We start from the raw sequence: 14,326 nt of genomic DNA on the forward strand, positions 1-14,326 counted from the left end.
ACTCAACCAGAGGGGTCAGCAGCTTCTGTTCCTTGGTGGGGTTCACATATCTGCATCTGACTCAGCTGCTTCTTGGGTCAGAAATTCAAAATTAAGAGAATTTTAGAGAGGAAATAAAAGCTTGATCAAATAAAAATAAAGACCAAAAAAGTTGTATTATATGTTCCTATACATTTTCATTTAGAAATTTAAGTAAATGTTGAGGATGTGTTATCTCCTAAAAACAAACTTTACAGAGACATGCTTAATGAATTCTAATATACAGGAAACACAAAACCTTATACATAAATTTTAAGTGGCCTATTTTAATTAGATAAATAGTGAGTGTTAGACATAAAATTTAAAAATATTGTGGGTATATTTTATCTAACTAATTCTTTGTAGTTTCACTTATTGAAACCTTTGTAAAATGTAAATTCAATGGCTTGTAATCTCTTTCAGAAAATAATGTCTTAAGAAATAGCATCCTGATGAAAGCAGAACATCAAGCAGCATTTAAATACATGGTTTGTGATGCAATTTGTTTCAGCCAGATATCTAGAGAACAAGCAATCAGACTAAAGTTAAGAGAACTACTGAAGGGAAATTTTCATGTTTAGTACTTGCATAAGTGTTTCTTCTGTGGTGCCAGAACTAAGACAGAAAGAGTACTACTTCTATGTAACAACGTGAGTAGTGACTTTCTATAGTTGGCAAATGCATTACAACTTTCTTATACTAACATACAATATACAAAATCAGATAAGTGGAGAGAGATAAGTGCATATTATGCATATTCAAAATTGAATAAAGAGGCAAAGAAGAATTAATTTTGAAGGGCAAATACTACTTTTATTTTCCTGAAAGGATGGATGTCCTGTAAGAGGATACATTTTAAAAACTTTTGTGAAATAATGTTTGTCAATCTATTTTAAAAACTGTCACAGTTTTAAAAAATGGCTAACCCAGCAAATGAAAAATATAATATTTATTACCATTTATTACTTGAGTATCACATGTGAAAATAGTGAAATATAAAATATTGACATTTCAAAAAGTTCTACAGTTTTAGATAATGCTTTGCTTTCAAGTATGTGTGAAGTCATGCCACTGTCATAGCACATGTTTGGAAATCAAAGGAAAACTGGAAGTGTTGGTCTTTTCAATATACAATGTAGGGTTCAGGATGAAATCTCTGTGTTTAACATTGCATTGAATACTTGTTTACATATTGCAGGCAATTAAAAGATGTTCATGCATCTATTCAGTATATTACAACAAGATAATTGACATTCGTGATATCACTTCATCGGTTATCAATATTGAAATTTCCCTACTAGGCATTATGAAATAAACTTATGGTCACTCTAAATCATTAATTAATTACTTTCAGTGTTACAAAAAAAAAGTTTATTTTCCCATCCCACAATATTCTTAGAGCTGTTATTGTTTATTTTCCCATCCCACAATATTCTTAGAGCTGTTATTGTCTTGACATCACCATCAAGAATTTTTGAAATAGAATGGTAGAAAGATAATTATATTTGCTATATTACTTATACTGCTGGTGGCTGAGTTTAGTGGCTTGGCCTGTTTGGTAGTCTCCCTAACACTGAGGTAAATTTTAGTCCTAAAAAATTTATTGTTAATGTTAAATGCAAAATAATAAATGAAGTCTTCAAAAAAACCAGAAAACACAAATATAGACTTTCATATTGAATTTTCTAACACTTTAAAATTATTTGCAGATGTTATATAACGTAACATGGCTTATGAGATTTCGATTTAACATTTACTTATTTATTCATTGCTGAGATCACACCATGTAACTTAGACCAAGCTGGGTTCAATTAATGAAATTTGAATCACCACAATTTTGCTAATATTTTATACTGATTATATTAATGAAATTATCTTCATTAACATTAGGAATATATGTTATTATACACAGAAGAATTAAAATGTAAATATACATATTTTCAAAATATATATGTTGAAAAGCTGGAAGTTAATGACACAAAAACAAACTTCCTCTAACGGTTAAGAAATGAAATATATCAATGCCTGATAAAACAACTGAAAATACAATTGATAGCATAGAAGTTTGTTTTAGGTAAATATCTTAAAAACTAGACTTATTTGACAAATATTTGATGATGTATGCTTTTGTTGTGTAGCATGAAATGCATTTCAGCTTTTACCAGAAGTAATATTGGCATCATAGGCGAAAGTAACAATAGTATAAGAAGTTTTTGTTGAATAGATAACATTAAATCTAATGTAAATACTATTCTGGCTTCACCACCACATTCTTTGTTCATACTTTAAAATAGTCATCAGTTAACACGTTGATAAAAATCCACTTACTCTTGGAATTTAAAATCCACTCACTCTGCTTTGTACTGTGGTTGAGGTGATCTCTCGGTTTCTTATGTCTCAAGTTATGCCTACTTTCCACTGTCTTGTTCTTTTATCATGGTGCACTCTGGCCTTTCTAGAGTCATAAACTGAAATAAAGGCTTCCTCCTATCACTTGTCCTGGCCATATTTTTTTGCTGAAATAGAAAAGTAAATATGTAGGCGGTTACCTAATAGAATCTTTTTTTAGATAGAATTTATGTCTGTTTTTTCATCACATTGTGTTATCAATATCTTTTTGAAGTTCTATGTACATTAGTCCATTTATACTATAGGAATAGCTTTAGCAGAGAGATAAAAGTTTTTACATTAAACTCTTTTACTAGTCTCTCTCTCTCTCTCTCTCTTTCTCTCTCTCTCTCTCCCTGTCTCTGTCTCTCTGTATATGTGTATGTATATCTTTGTGTATGTGTGTGTGTATTAGTTTATGACATCATCAAGAGAGAATCACAAAAGCAATTTAATTACATAATTTGAGAAAAATAATTATGAAATGTTCATTCCCTTTTATGATAACTACAGCCATTAATAGAAAGATAAAGTATTTAAGTGAAAATTTATAGTTTTTGTCAATTTTTTTATTATTGAAAATACATTTTTTCAAATGTAACATAGGTGATTAATTTCCTCTCTTCTACTTTACCAAGTTCCTCTCCCCTCATACCTCCTGTTAACAAACCTGCCCATTTGCGACCCACTACTCTTTTTCTTATTAGAAAAAGGAAAATTCTAAAAGATAAAAACTAAATAAATGAACTAAAATATAATAAGAGAAACCAAAACCCACAGCATTGAAGTTTGAAAAGGCAAACTAATAGAAGAAAAAGACCCCAAGAGAAGGCAAAAGAATCAGGGACCTACCTGGTCACATACTCAAGAGTCTCATAAATGTAAAGCTGTACCATATAAGCAGGGGAGTTAGTGAAGAGCTGAGCAGGACCCATGCATGTTGCTTTCTTCTTGGTGAGTTTACATGATCTTTGCTTTATTGATTTACAGGTATTCTCCATCACTTCTGGTTCATACACTCTTTTGTCTTCTCTTTCTCTGGGTTCTCAGAGCTAACTGAGAGGAAGGGAATTGAGGTAATTATTCTGTTTAGAACTCTGTGTTTCATGGTATCTGTGTCTGTTTTGTGTGTGTGTGTGTGTGTGTGTGTGTGTGTGTGTGTGTGTGTGTGTCTTTGCATCTGTGTGTGTAGGTATGTATGTATATGTGAACTCTCTCTCTCTCTCTCTCTCTCTCTCTCTCTCTCTCTCTCTCTCTCTCGCTTTCTCTACTTAATGCCTGGTAGTGGGAATCTGTATTTATTTTCACCTCCTACAAGAGGGAGTTTTTCTGATAATGACTAAAAATGTATTGATCTATAAGTATAGGAGCATATCATTTGGAGTCATGTTGTCACTGCCTTTTTCTTTAAAAACCAATAATATTTGGACTTACCTTACCTTAGACCTCTCATATATCTAGTCTCTTGTTCTTGATAACCTAAGCAGTGTTGGGTAAGGGTTTCATCATGGGGAGTGGGACTTAAGTCGAAGTAGTCATTGGTTGGTTTGTCTCAAAAGTTTTGTGCTTCTACTTCCATATCATATTTTGCTGCTAACACAGCAATGTAGACCAAAGTGTTGGTGTTTAAATTTTTTGGTAGCCTATAGTGTAACTTCTAGTATCAAAGACAATAGAGGATAGAGTGAAAGTCCTATGTAATATGTTGCCTCTCCATAGTAAATGTATGAGTGTTGTCTTCAGCAATGCAATATTGCTCTCTGTGGACAGTAATCTATTATCCTGGAACCGCCTATGCTTTTTGGGGATTCTTTCAGAACCCCTTTGGCTAACAGCCCAATAGAATGTAACATAGTACTAGTTCTGACACCTTAGTTTCATGACAAGAAAATTCTATTGGGAATCAACTTCCCTCATGTATAGAGACTTCATTAGGATTGCCTTTACATAATTTTGAAAGATTCTACTTCACTAGGTTTCTATATCACTCATCAAATGTATTTCAATTCTAGTTTTCTCACCTTGGATTTTTTTCATCAACCCCATTTGTTTTTCTCTTTCCCACCTGATCACCTAATTACTGTGTTCTGCAGTCCCAGTTGAGCCAGAAAATGTATTTTGTTTCTCGCTCCCGTGGAGATCTATCTATCCTTACATAGCCCCTTCCTCTATGTTTAACCTTTCTAGGGCTACAGTTTAAAGCATTGTTTTATTTATTTAACAGCCAATATCTACATATAAGCAAATACTTGCTATATTAATCTGTCTGGGTTACATAACTCAGGACATTTGTTCTCTCTTTCATCCATTTGCTGCAAATTCACGATGCCATTTATTTCATTCTATTAATTATTTACTCTCTTTAAATCTCTAAGTCAGTCCCCTCCTGTAATCCCCTACCAAGAGCTCCTCCCACTTTCTTCCCTCCCCTTCTCCTAAGAGAAAAGCCCTGCTGGGTACCACCATACCTGGGCACATAACTCAATGCAGGACTAGGCACAGCTTATCCCACTGAGGCCAGACAAGTAGGCACAGTGAGGGGAATGCAATCTAAAGACAGGCAGTAAGTTCAGGTACAACATATGCGTCAGTTATCAGGAGAGATTTTAAGAGCTGAGTAAGTAATACTGCATTGTGAAAATATAACACATTTTCATTTTTCATTATTCAGTTGAAGGACATACAGTTTGTTTCCAGTTTCAGGCAATTATAAATAAATTCACAATGACCATAGCTGAGCAAGGGTCCTTGTGGTGAGATGGAGCAATCTTTGGGTATTTGCTCAAGAGTTGTATAGCTAGGACTTGAAGTAAGTAGATTCTTAAATTTCTGATGAACTACTATATTGATTTCTAAAGTTATTGTACATGTTTGAACTCCCACTATCAATATAGGCATGTTCCCATGTTCCACATCCTTACCAACATAAGCTGTCACCTTTGTTATTGGTCTTAGCCATTTTGACAGATGTAAATAGGAAATCCAAAAGTATTGATTTTCATTTCCCTGATGGCTAAGGATATTGGATATTTCTTTGTGTGGTCCTCAGTCATTTGAGATTTCTCCATTGAGAATTATGTTTAGATTGTTGTTGTTATTGTTATTGTTTTGTTTCTTTTTAATTGAAGAATCTAGCATTAGATATTTCATTTCCTGAGTTGTTTATGTATTTTGGATATTAGACCTTTATGAGATGTAACCTAGGTAAACCTTTTCCACTTCTATAGAGTACCACATTGTCCTATTATTGAGGTCCTTGACTCATAAGGTCTTCATAAGGTTCAGTTTGTGGGTAGTTGCTTTTAATACCTGTGCTATTGGTGCTCTGTTCAGAAAATTGTCTCTTGTGCCCATTCTTTCAAGGGTATTCCTAATTTTTCCCTTATCTGATTCAGTTTATCTGGTTTTATGTTAAGTCTTTAATCCACTTGAACTTAGTCTTGTGCATAGTGACAGATTTGGTTTTATTTATATTATTCTCCATAGGAATATTTAGTTTGACCAGAAATATTTGTTAAAGTTTTTTCATTTTTCCAGTGTATATTTTTGGCTTTGTTTTAAAGTCTAAGATCAGGTATCCATAGATGTATGGATTTATATCTGGGCTTGTTTCAATTTCATTGATCAATGTGCACATTTTTATGCCAATACCATACGTGTAATGTAATTTGAAATTGAAGAAGGTAATAATTTAAGGAGTTCTCTTATTGTCAAGGATTGTTTTTGACATCCTGTTTTGTTTTGTTTCCAACTTTACTTATCTTAAAGGATAGAAATATGAAATGGTATACCAAGCTGCAGTAAGACTTGGCACCTTTTTTATTAAGGCTAAAGAGGGCACCTAAGTAGGGAAGAATGTTCCAAAGGCAGGCAGCAGAGTCAGAGACATCCTCTTGCTTTTCCTGGTAGGTGTCCCACAAGAACTTCAAGCTGCACCACTGTAACATGTGTCGAAAACCTAGGGCAGTCACATTTAGGTATTCAAGTTCCCTGTGTGGTAGGTCTAGAATCGGAGAGCTCCTATGGACTCAGAACAGTCCTGTGTTTCTGTTTTACCATATAAATTTAAAAGTTATCCTTTCTAAGTTCAGTGAGGAATTTTGTTGGAATTCTGATAAAGATTGCATTGAATCTTTTTTGTGGGATGACCATTTTTTTATGTTAATCTTACTGATAAGCAAGCATATGAGAAACAAATAGTTGAAGAAAAAAAAAACTGTTTGAGATCTGAAAATGGAAAAACAAGACAATAAAGAAGCCATAAACAGTGGGAATCCTGGAGATGGAAAATATAGGAATGTGAACAGGAACTACAGAGGCAAGCTTTACTAATAGAACACAAGAGATGGAAGAAAGAATCTCAGGCATCAGAGAGACCATACAAGAAATGAACTCATCAGCTGAAGAAACTGTTAAATAAATAATAAAAAATATTCTGACACCAAATGTAGGATAAAATAGAATTTGGTACTATATTTGAATGCAAAATATGAATTCTGATTAGTGTGGATCTCCTTTTGTGTTCCGTTTCACTCTATGTGTGCAACATGAAATACTGTCATTGCATTGTAAATCTGAGTCAGAGAAATCAACTTCACTTTCTCTTTTTTATTACGTTTTAGCTTTTTAAAATTTTTAATTGGATATTTTATTTATGTACATTTCAAATGTTATTCTGTTACCCAGTCTCCTCTCTAGGAACCCCCTGTCCTATCCCCCTTCAACCTGCTTCTATAACTTTACTTTCTTATAGTCCTTAGATTTGCTTTTCCAGGATGCCAATCTCATAATTGGAAACTTATAAAAGAATAGAATGAACTGCATCTTGATTTAAGTTTGGTAGGTCATATTCATGCATAGCACAGCAAAAGCCAAGCCCACCAGTAATGACTCTCCTTTCCTAGGCAGACATCAGTGAATAATAACTCCTCCAAGGTTAGACGTCAGGGCCCTTTCCTTATCCAAGCTACAATTATGACTGGCTTCAGGATATATTTTCATTTGCCAAGAGGATTTTTCCCTTTAGGGAATGAAGCAATTAATAGGCTCATAGACTATTTTCTGATACATTTTAGACAAAATGGGACATGATACAATAAAAGTATTTTGAACTTCTGTTCTTTTATTCCTTTTGTTTTTAGATAGAACGCTAGCATACGTTTTCAGACACTAAGCGTGTCTCCAAATATCATCACAGCGATCCCTCTCCACTGTGAGATTCTTATATAAATCTGCAGCAAAGGTGACCTGTAAAGCAGTAACTTACTGAAATGAGCCCTCAGAGTCTTGTCTGGGTTCTGGAGCTCACAATGAAAGATTATTGATGTTTTCAGCTGAAAAGCTGTCAATTAGATGTACAGTTTGCCATAACAGCTCCAGGGTATAGCCTGAATCCTGCTGTAAATTTACTGGGTCTTCCCCATAGCCACAGAGCCAAGCACATAGTTCTGTTCCTTACAGGGTATGCAGATGTCCATCTTCTTGGACACATGCCAGAAACCAGAAAAGGTTTGATGCACTTTATATCACATACAATATTTGGACTCGATAGTTAAAGACTCACTTCTAACGTAGGTCCATTTTGTTTTTGTTTTTAAATTGAAAAATAATGTAGTTGGTGTGTATGATGATTCCATCATTCTGAAAATATTATAGGAACAATTTTATACTTACTACTAATTCTGCAACATGGTGATAATGAGAGTTATGTAATTTTAATTTGAGAAAGCAGGTAATTTTTTCAAAGTTGCTTTAAAGAAAAAAATAAAAACATAGCTTTTTAAAATTATTTTCTTTCTTCACTGAGTTGCTTCATTTCCATTTCACTACTGCTCCATACTCAGCCATCTGGTTCCCTCCCTGTCAATCTATTGTAGGCTTTGTTGCCAAGGTCACTTTTTCTTTTTATCACTAATTTGAATGGACCCTATTCTGACTTCATCTTTTTGTATTGTCTGTAATAGTTCAGGACCCTACCTGGCCATGCAGAAAAGCTTATCCAGCTGCTGAGTCAGACTGCCTCCAAATCACAGCTTAAACCTTTGAGACTGAATTCAGTAAAAGAGGTTTTATGGCAAGAAAGAACCAGATTTAATCTGTTTTGCCTCACTTGGTAGTTTGACTTTGAAAGAAAAATCAAAAAAAATCAAAAGGAAATCTCTGGCAAGGATGTGTATGCTTGAGTTTTAGGAGGAAAATTCATTTGTGTGAGTACACATTTTCTTTCTCAGATACTCTTTGTTTCAGAAAGTGTCACCCCTGATGGGGTTCAGTAACACAGTCTAACCATGAGTGGATAGAGGACTCCTCTACTAAAAGGTAAAATTCCTCCTTCCTGGTTAGGGGATTTTACAGTCAAGAGTGTACAGCACTTTGGATTCCCACCAACAATAAGTAAACTAAATGTATAGCAGCCTTTGTCAGCATTTCTTTCTTTCTTTGAATTTACCTTGCTCATTCTGGCTGGAGTAAGATGAAATCTTAAAGTGGTTTTATTTGCCTTTCTTGAAGATTACATATATGGAGTCCTTTAAAAATGTTTTATAAACCTTTGAATTTCATCTTTATAAAATGATATGTATTTCCATGTACTGTTTTCAATTAAGTGGGGGTTTTTTGTTTGGTTTTGTTTTGTTAATATTTGGGATTTTAAAATTGTTTCTATATTCCAAATGCAAACCTTCTTCAAAATAATAAAGCCCAGTGCCAGCTGAATTTTGTTTGGAAATCAACCAGAGTTTCAAAGAACCAACTCCAATATTCCTACCTAGTTCACAAACTAGAAAAGGAAGAATACACTACCTAATTCTTTTTATGCAGCTAGTATTTGCCCAATGTGATAAAACAGAGGCCTAACCCAAAATATATGTTAGTATCTCTGTTGAACAAAGCTATAAAAATTCTCATTAAAATATTTACTATTTTAATTTTTAAAAACACATCAAATATTATCAAGTGTGACAAAATTGACTTTATTCCGTAGAAGCAAGAATGTCCTGTCATATGTAAGTGAATAAACATTATTAGCTCATGCTAAACATTGTGTGACATGTAAAGGATACTAAGGGATAGAAACCAGATGTTTATCTCATTGAAGGCAGAAAAGTACAATGACAAAACCCAGTGTCACTTCTTAAAACAATATTCTGGGGGGAGGGCGGCAATGTGGGGAGGGTTGGGAGGGGAACACCCATAAGGAAGGGGAGGGGGGAGGGGGATGTTTGCCCGGATACCGGGAAAGGGAATAACACTCGAAATGTATATAAGAAATACTCAAGTTAATAAAAAAATAAAATGTAAAAAAAAACAATATTCTGGAGAGTTACTCATATGTATCTCAATATAACAAAGATAATATACAAGAAGGTGTCTATTTCTGCATCTATAAAATTCCCTATGTTTTGTTTTTGATATCTTTCATTATGATCAGTAGAATATAGTGAAGAAAGATTAAATTTGTTTTCCTGGTTTTAAACTTCCAATTTATTTTTCTATAATGAACAATATATAAATTAAAAAAAACAATGGCGTAATATGTCTATGGTTAATCAAATATTTCAACTTAATACTAAAGTATTCAAGTTTTTAAAATAATTCTTAAATAGGTGAATATAAAAATCACTTAATATTGAACTATTTCTACTTCTTGGTATCATTTATCTATTAAAGTACATATTATCTACTTTAGCAAATATCTTATAGTAAGCTCAAGTAGAGAGCCACAGAAAGAAACTAGGTCATGAAGAATATGAATGACTTAAAAGTACCATTTTATTGGGTAAAGTGTTGCTCCAAAATAATTTAACACTTTCTTCCTAGGACTATTATTTCTCAAATGTTTTATTTGCTTGTTTGTTTTGTTTTGTTATTATAGTAGATTTCCATTGATTATATAAATGTAAACTAATATAATCAGACGTAAATATAAACATTTAACTCCCTCACTGTGTGTAACTTGTGTGTGTGTGTGTGTAAATGTGTGTGTTTGTGTGAGTTCCTGTGCCCATACCCATACATGTAAAACGTTAGCCTCTTTTCTTCTCTGTTACAATTATCGTGTAGAATCTCTTAAGCTTTCTGTTGCTGTAAAGAGACACCATAACCAAGGCAACTCTTATAAGGATAACATTTAATTGGAGATGGTTTAATATTTCATAGGCGGGAAGGGGTGCATGGGTGGGTGAGGGAAACCGGGTAGGGGGATGGTATAAAGAGTCTATGGACTGGAAATCAGGAAAAGGGGTAACATTTGAAATGTAAAAAATAAATAAAAAAATTAAAAAAGACAGTAACTACTAAAATTTAAACATTTATGAAATATTATTTTTCCAGATGTATGTTTTACCTCACATCATTCTTTGCTTTGTATTCTGCATATATTTTAGGTTCATAGGATTGTAGGTGTTTGTGAGCATATAACCAACTAGGTTTTGGGTAAGAATTGTTTCCTAGTTTCATATTTTGCATTTCAACTGCAGAAGATTTTTTACCACATATCAGCAATAATTTTCTTGTTCAACTATGTTTTCCTTGTTAGGCAACCTCAAGTAAAATTATCAAACTGAGTCTCCAATGATTAAACAAAATTTGATCAACATTTAATTTTACCATTTTAATTAAAATAAAAAGTAATTGTATCATTCCCCCTCTCTCTCCACTCTCCACTTCATGCCATCTCTTCCCCAACCCAATACACTACAAAATTTATAACTTCCTTCTCTTTAACCATTGCTAGATATACGTAAATTAATAAACATAATTAAACCTTGAATTCATTCAGTGTTTTCTGAAAGTATGTGTTTAGGGACAGCAACTTGGTGTTCAATATTCATGGCCTAAGATTAAGAATTGATAAATGGGACCTCATGAAACTGGAAAGCTTCTGTAAAGCAAATTTGGAAAAAAAATCTTCAAAAATCCCATATCGAATAAAATGCTAATATCCAAAATATATAAAGAGAAGCTAACCACCAAAAAAAAAGTGCCAAAACAAAACAAAACAAAAACCCAACCCAATAAAAAATGGGGTATAGATATAAACTAAGAATTCACAACAAGGGAAGCTCGAATGGCAGAGAAGCACCTGAAGAAATGTTCAAAGTCCTTAGTGATCAGAGAAATGCAAATCAAAAAGAAGCTGAGATTCCACCTTGAACCAATCAGAATGATCAAAACCTCAAGTGACAACACATATTGGCAAGGATGTGAAGAAAGAGGAACACTCCTCCATTGTGGATGGGATTGCAAACTGCTATAACCACTGTGGAAATCAATTTGGAGGTTCCACAGAAAATTGGAAAAAAAAACTATCTCAAGACCCAGAAATACCACTCTTGGGAGTATACCCAAAAGATGCCCCATCATGCCACAGGGGTCCATGTTCCACTATGGTCATAACAGCCTTATTTGTGGTAGCCAAAAGCTAGAAACAACCCAGATCTCTCACGACAGAAGAAAGAAAACAGAAAAACCTGTTCATTTGCACAATGGAATACTACACAGCTGTTAAGAACAGGATATCCTGAGTTTTACAGGCAGATGGATGGAACTAGAAAATATCCTGAGTAGGGTAACTCAAACTCAAAAGGATATGCAGGGTATGTTCTCACTAAAAGGTGGATATTAGCCAAAAAAAGTATAGAAATACTCAAGATACAGTCCACAGAACTCAAAAGTTTCAACAAACTGAAGGGCCCAAGTGAGGACACATCAGTCCTAATTGGGAGTGAGAAAAATGCAACCACAAGGAGGGAGAGAGGGGTGGGCAGGGGAGGGAAAGGGGATTGGAGTATGGGAAGAGGTGAAGATGATCTGGTATTGGGTGGGGGGAAAGGACTGAAGCTCTGAGAGCCAACAGAAAAAAACGGAAACAGGCAAGTTCAGGAGTAAGAAGGTTGGGAGGAGGCTCTAGAATGTACCAGAGACTTGGGAAGTGAAAGAGTCTCAGCACTCAAAAAGGGGAACCCTAGATGCAATGCCGTATAGTGGGAAGCAAAAACTTGTAGAGCCCAACTACAGCAGAAAGACAGGGCATCAACTGAGGGATGGAGTTGCTATCCCACAGTCAAAACTTTTACCCATAATTTTTCCTGTCTAAAAGAATTGCAGGGATGGAAATGGACAAGAGAATGACGAAAAGAAGTTGCAGCGACACCACAAACTGGGTTGCAGATCAAGAGGAAGCACCAAGACCTGAAGGTATCAGGCATTCACAAAAAGGGAACTACCATAAATGATCTCCAAAAGACCCAAAAAGCAGCTGAAAGAGTAGCATACAGATATGTGCCCCTAACCAATGAACAGAAGCTGCTGACCCCTCTGGTTGAATTAGGGAAAAGCTGGAGGTAGCGGAGGAGGAGGGCAACCCTGTAGGAGGACCAGCAGTCTCAATAACCTTGCACCCCCGAGATCTCTCAGACACTGAATCACCAACCAGGCAGCATACAGCAGTTGATATGAGGCCCTCAACACATGCACAGCAGAGGACTCCTGGGTCTGTGTTCAGTCAGAGAAGATGCACCTAACCCTCAAAAGACTGGAGGCTCCAGGAAGTATAGAGGTCTAGTGGCATGGCGAGGGTGGGGGTATCCTTGTGTAGACTTAGGGATGGGAGAATATATGGAATGTGGAAAAATAGGAGGGGAGTTTAGGAGGGGAGTAAATTTTGGAGTGTAAAAATAGATACATAGATAGATAGATAGATAGATAGATAGATAGATAGATAGATAGATAGATAGATAGGATAGATAGGAGGAAGGAGGGAAGTAAGGAAGGGAGGAAGGAAATGGATGAAAGAGATCATGACAGAGGAAAACAAACTAAATTCTCCTTTTTCAAGAGTTTTAATTGCTTGTAGGTCTCAATCTTGGGAAAGGAACTTTTCTCAAATTCTATTTGGATCTCAATTCTGAATCGAATTTTCAGTTGTTATAACAGGTAACTGAAAGAAAGAAGTTCTGCAGGCACCATACCTGGTAATTCTGCATGCATAGCCTGCAGTTTAGCTGCAAGTACTTCCACAGAAGATGTAGCAACTGGGGAGTGAAGGGTACAGCTGGAGTTTTTGGCAGCCCATGGGACTAAAAAGGAAGATTGTTTCTAGAACACAGAGAGAGTAGAATGTCTGAATTCAGCCTACTTTGAGGTATATTCCTTTATTTTTCTTGGTTATTGTATTTATTTACCTTTCAAATGTTATCCCCCTAAACAGTTTCTACTCCACAAAACCCCTATTTGATTGTCCAACCCCCTGCTTCTTTGAAGGTATTGCCTATACCCCCCCCCCACTACTGCCTCGGAACCCTATCATTTCCTTCCACTGGAGTATCAATCATTCAAAGGACCAAGGACCTCCCCTCCCATTGATGCCAGATAAAGCTCTCTTCTGCTGCATATGTAGCTGGAACTATGGGTCGCTACATGTGTACTCTTTAGCTGTTGGTATAGTACCTGGAATCTCTGGGGATTCTGTTTAGTTGATATTGTTGTTCTTTCTATGAGGTTGCAACCGCCTTCAGCTCTTTCAGTCTTTTCCCTAATGCTTCCATTGGGGTTCCAGTTTGATGGTTGGCTGCAAGCATCTGCATCTGTAGGGGTCAGGCTCTGTCAGAAGCTCTATACCAGGTTTCCATCAGCAAGCACTTCTTGTCCTCAGCATTTGTGTTTGGGTTTGGTGTCTACATATGGGATGGTTCCCCAGCAGAGGCAGTCTCTGGATGGCCTTTCCTTCAGTCTCTACTCTACTCTTTGTCTTTGTGTTTCCTTTAGACAGGAGCAATTCTGGGATAAAATTTTTCAGATGGGTGAGTGGCCTGTTCCCTCAACTGGGGGCCATGTTCAACATCTGGATACAGCATCTACAGATTCCCTCTCCTCTTTCTTGGTATTTCAGCTAATGGCATCATATTCTTTCTATTTCTAA

The sequence above is a fragment of the Rattus norvegicus genome, chromosome 2 (assembly GCF_036323735.1).
Source record: "Rattus norvegicus strain BN/NHsdMcwi chromosome 2, GRCr8, whole genome shotgun sequence".
Taxonomy (NCBI): domain Eukaryota; kingdom Metazoa; phylum Chordata; class Mammalia; order Rodentia; family Muridae; genus Rattus; species Rattus norvegicus.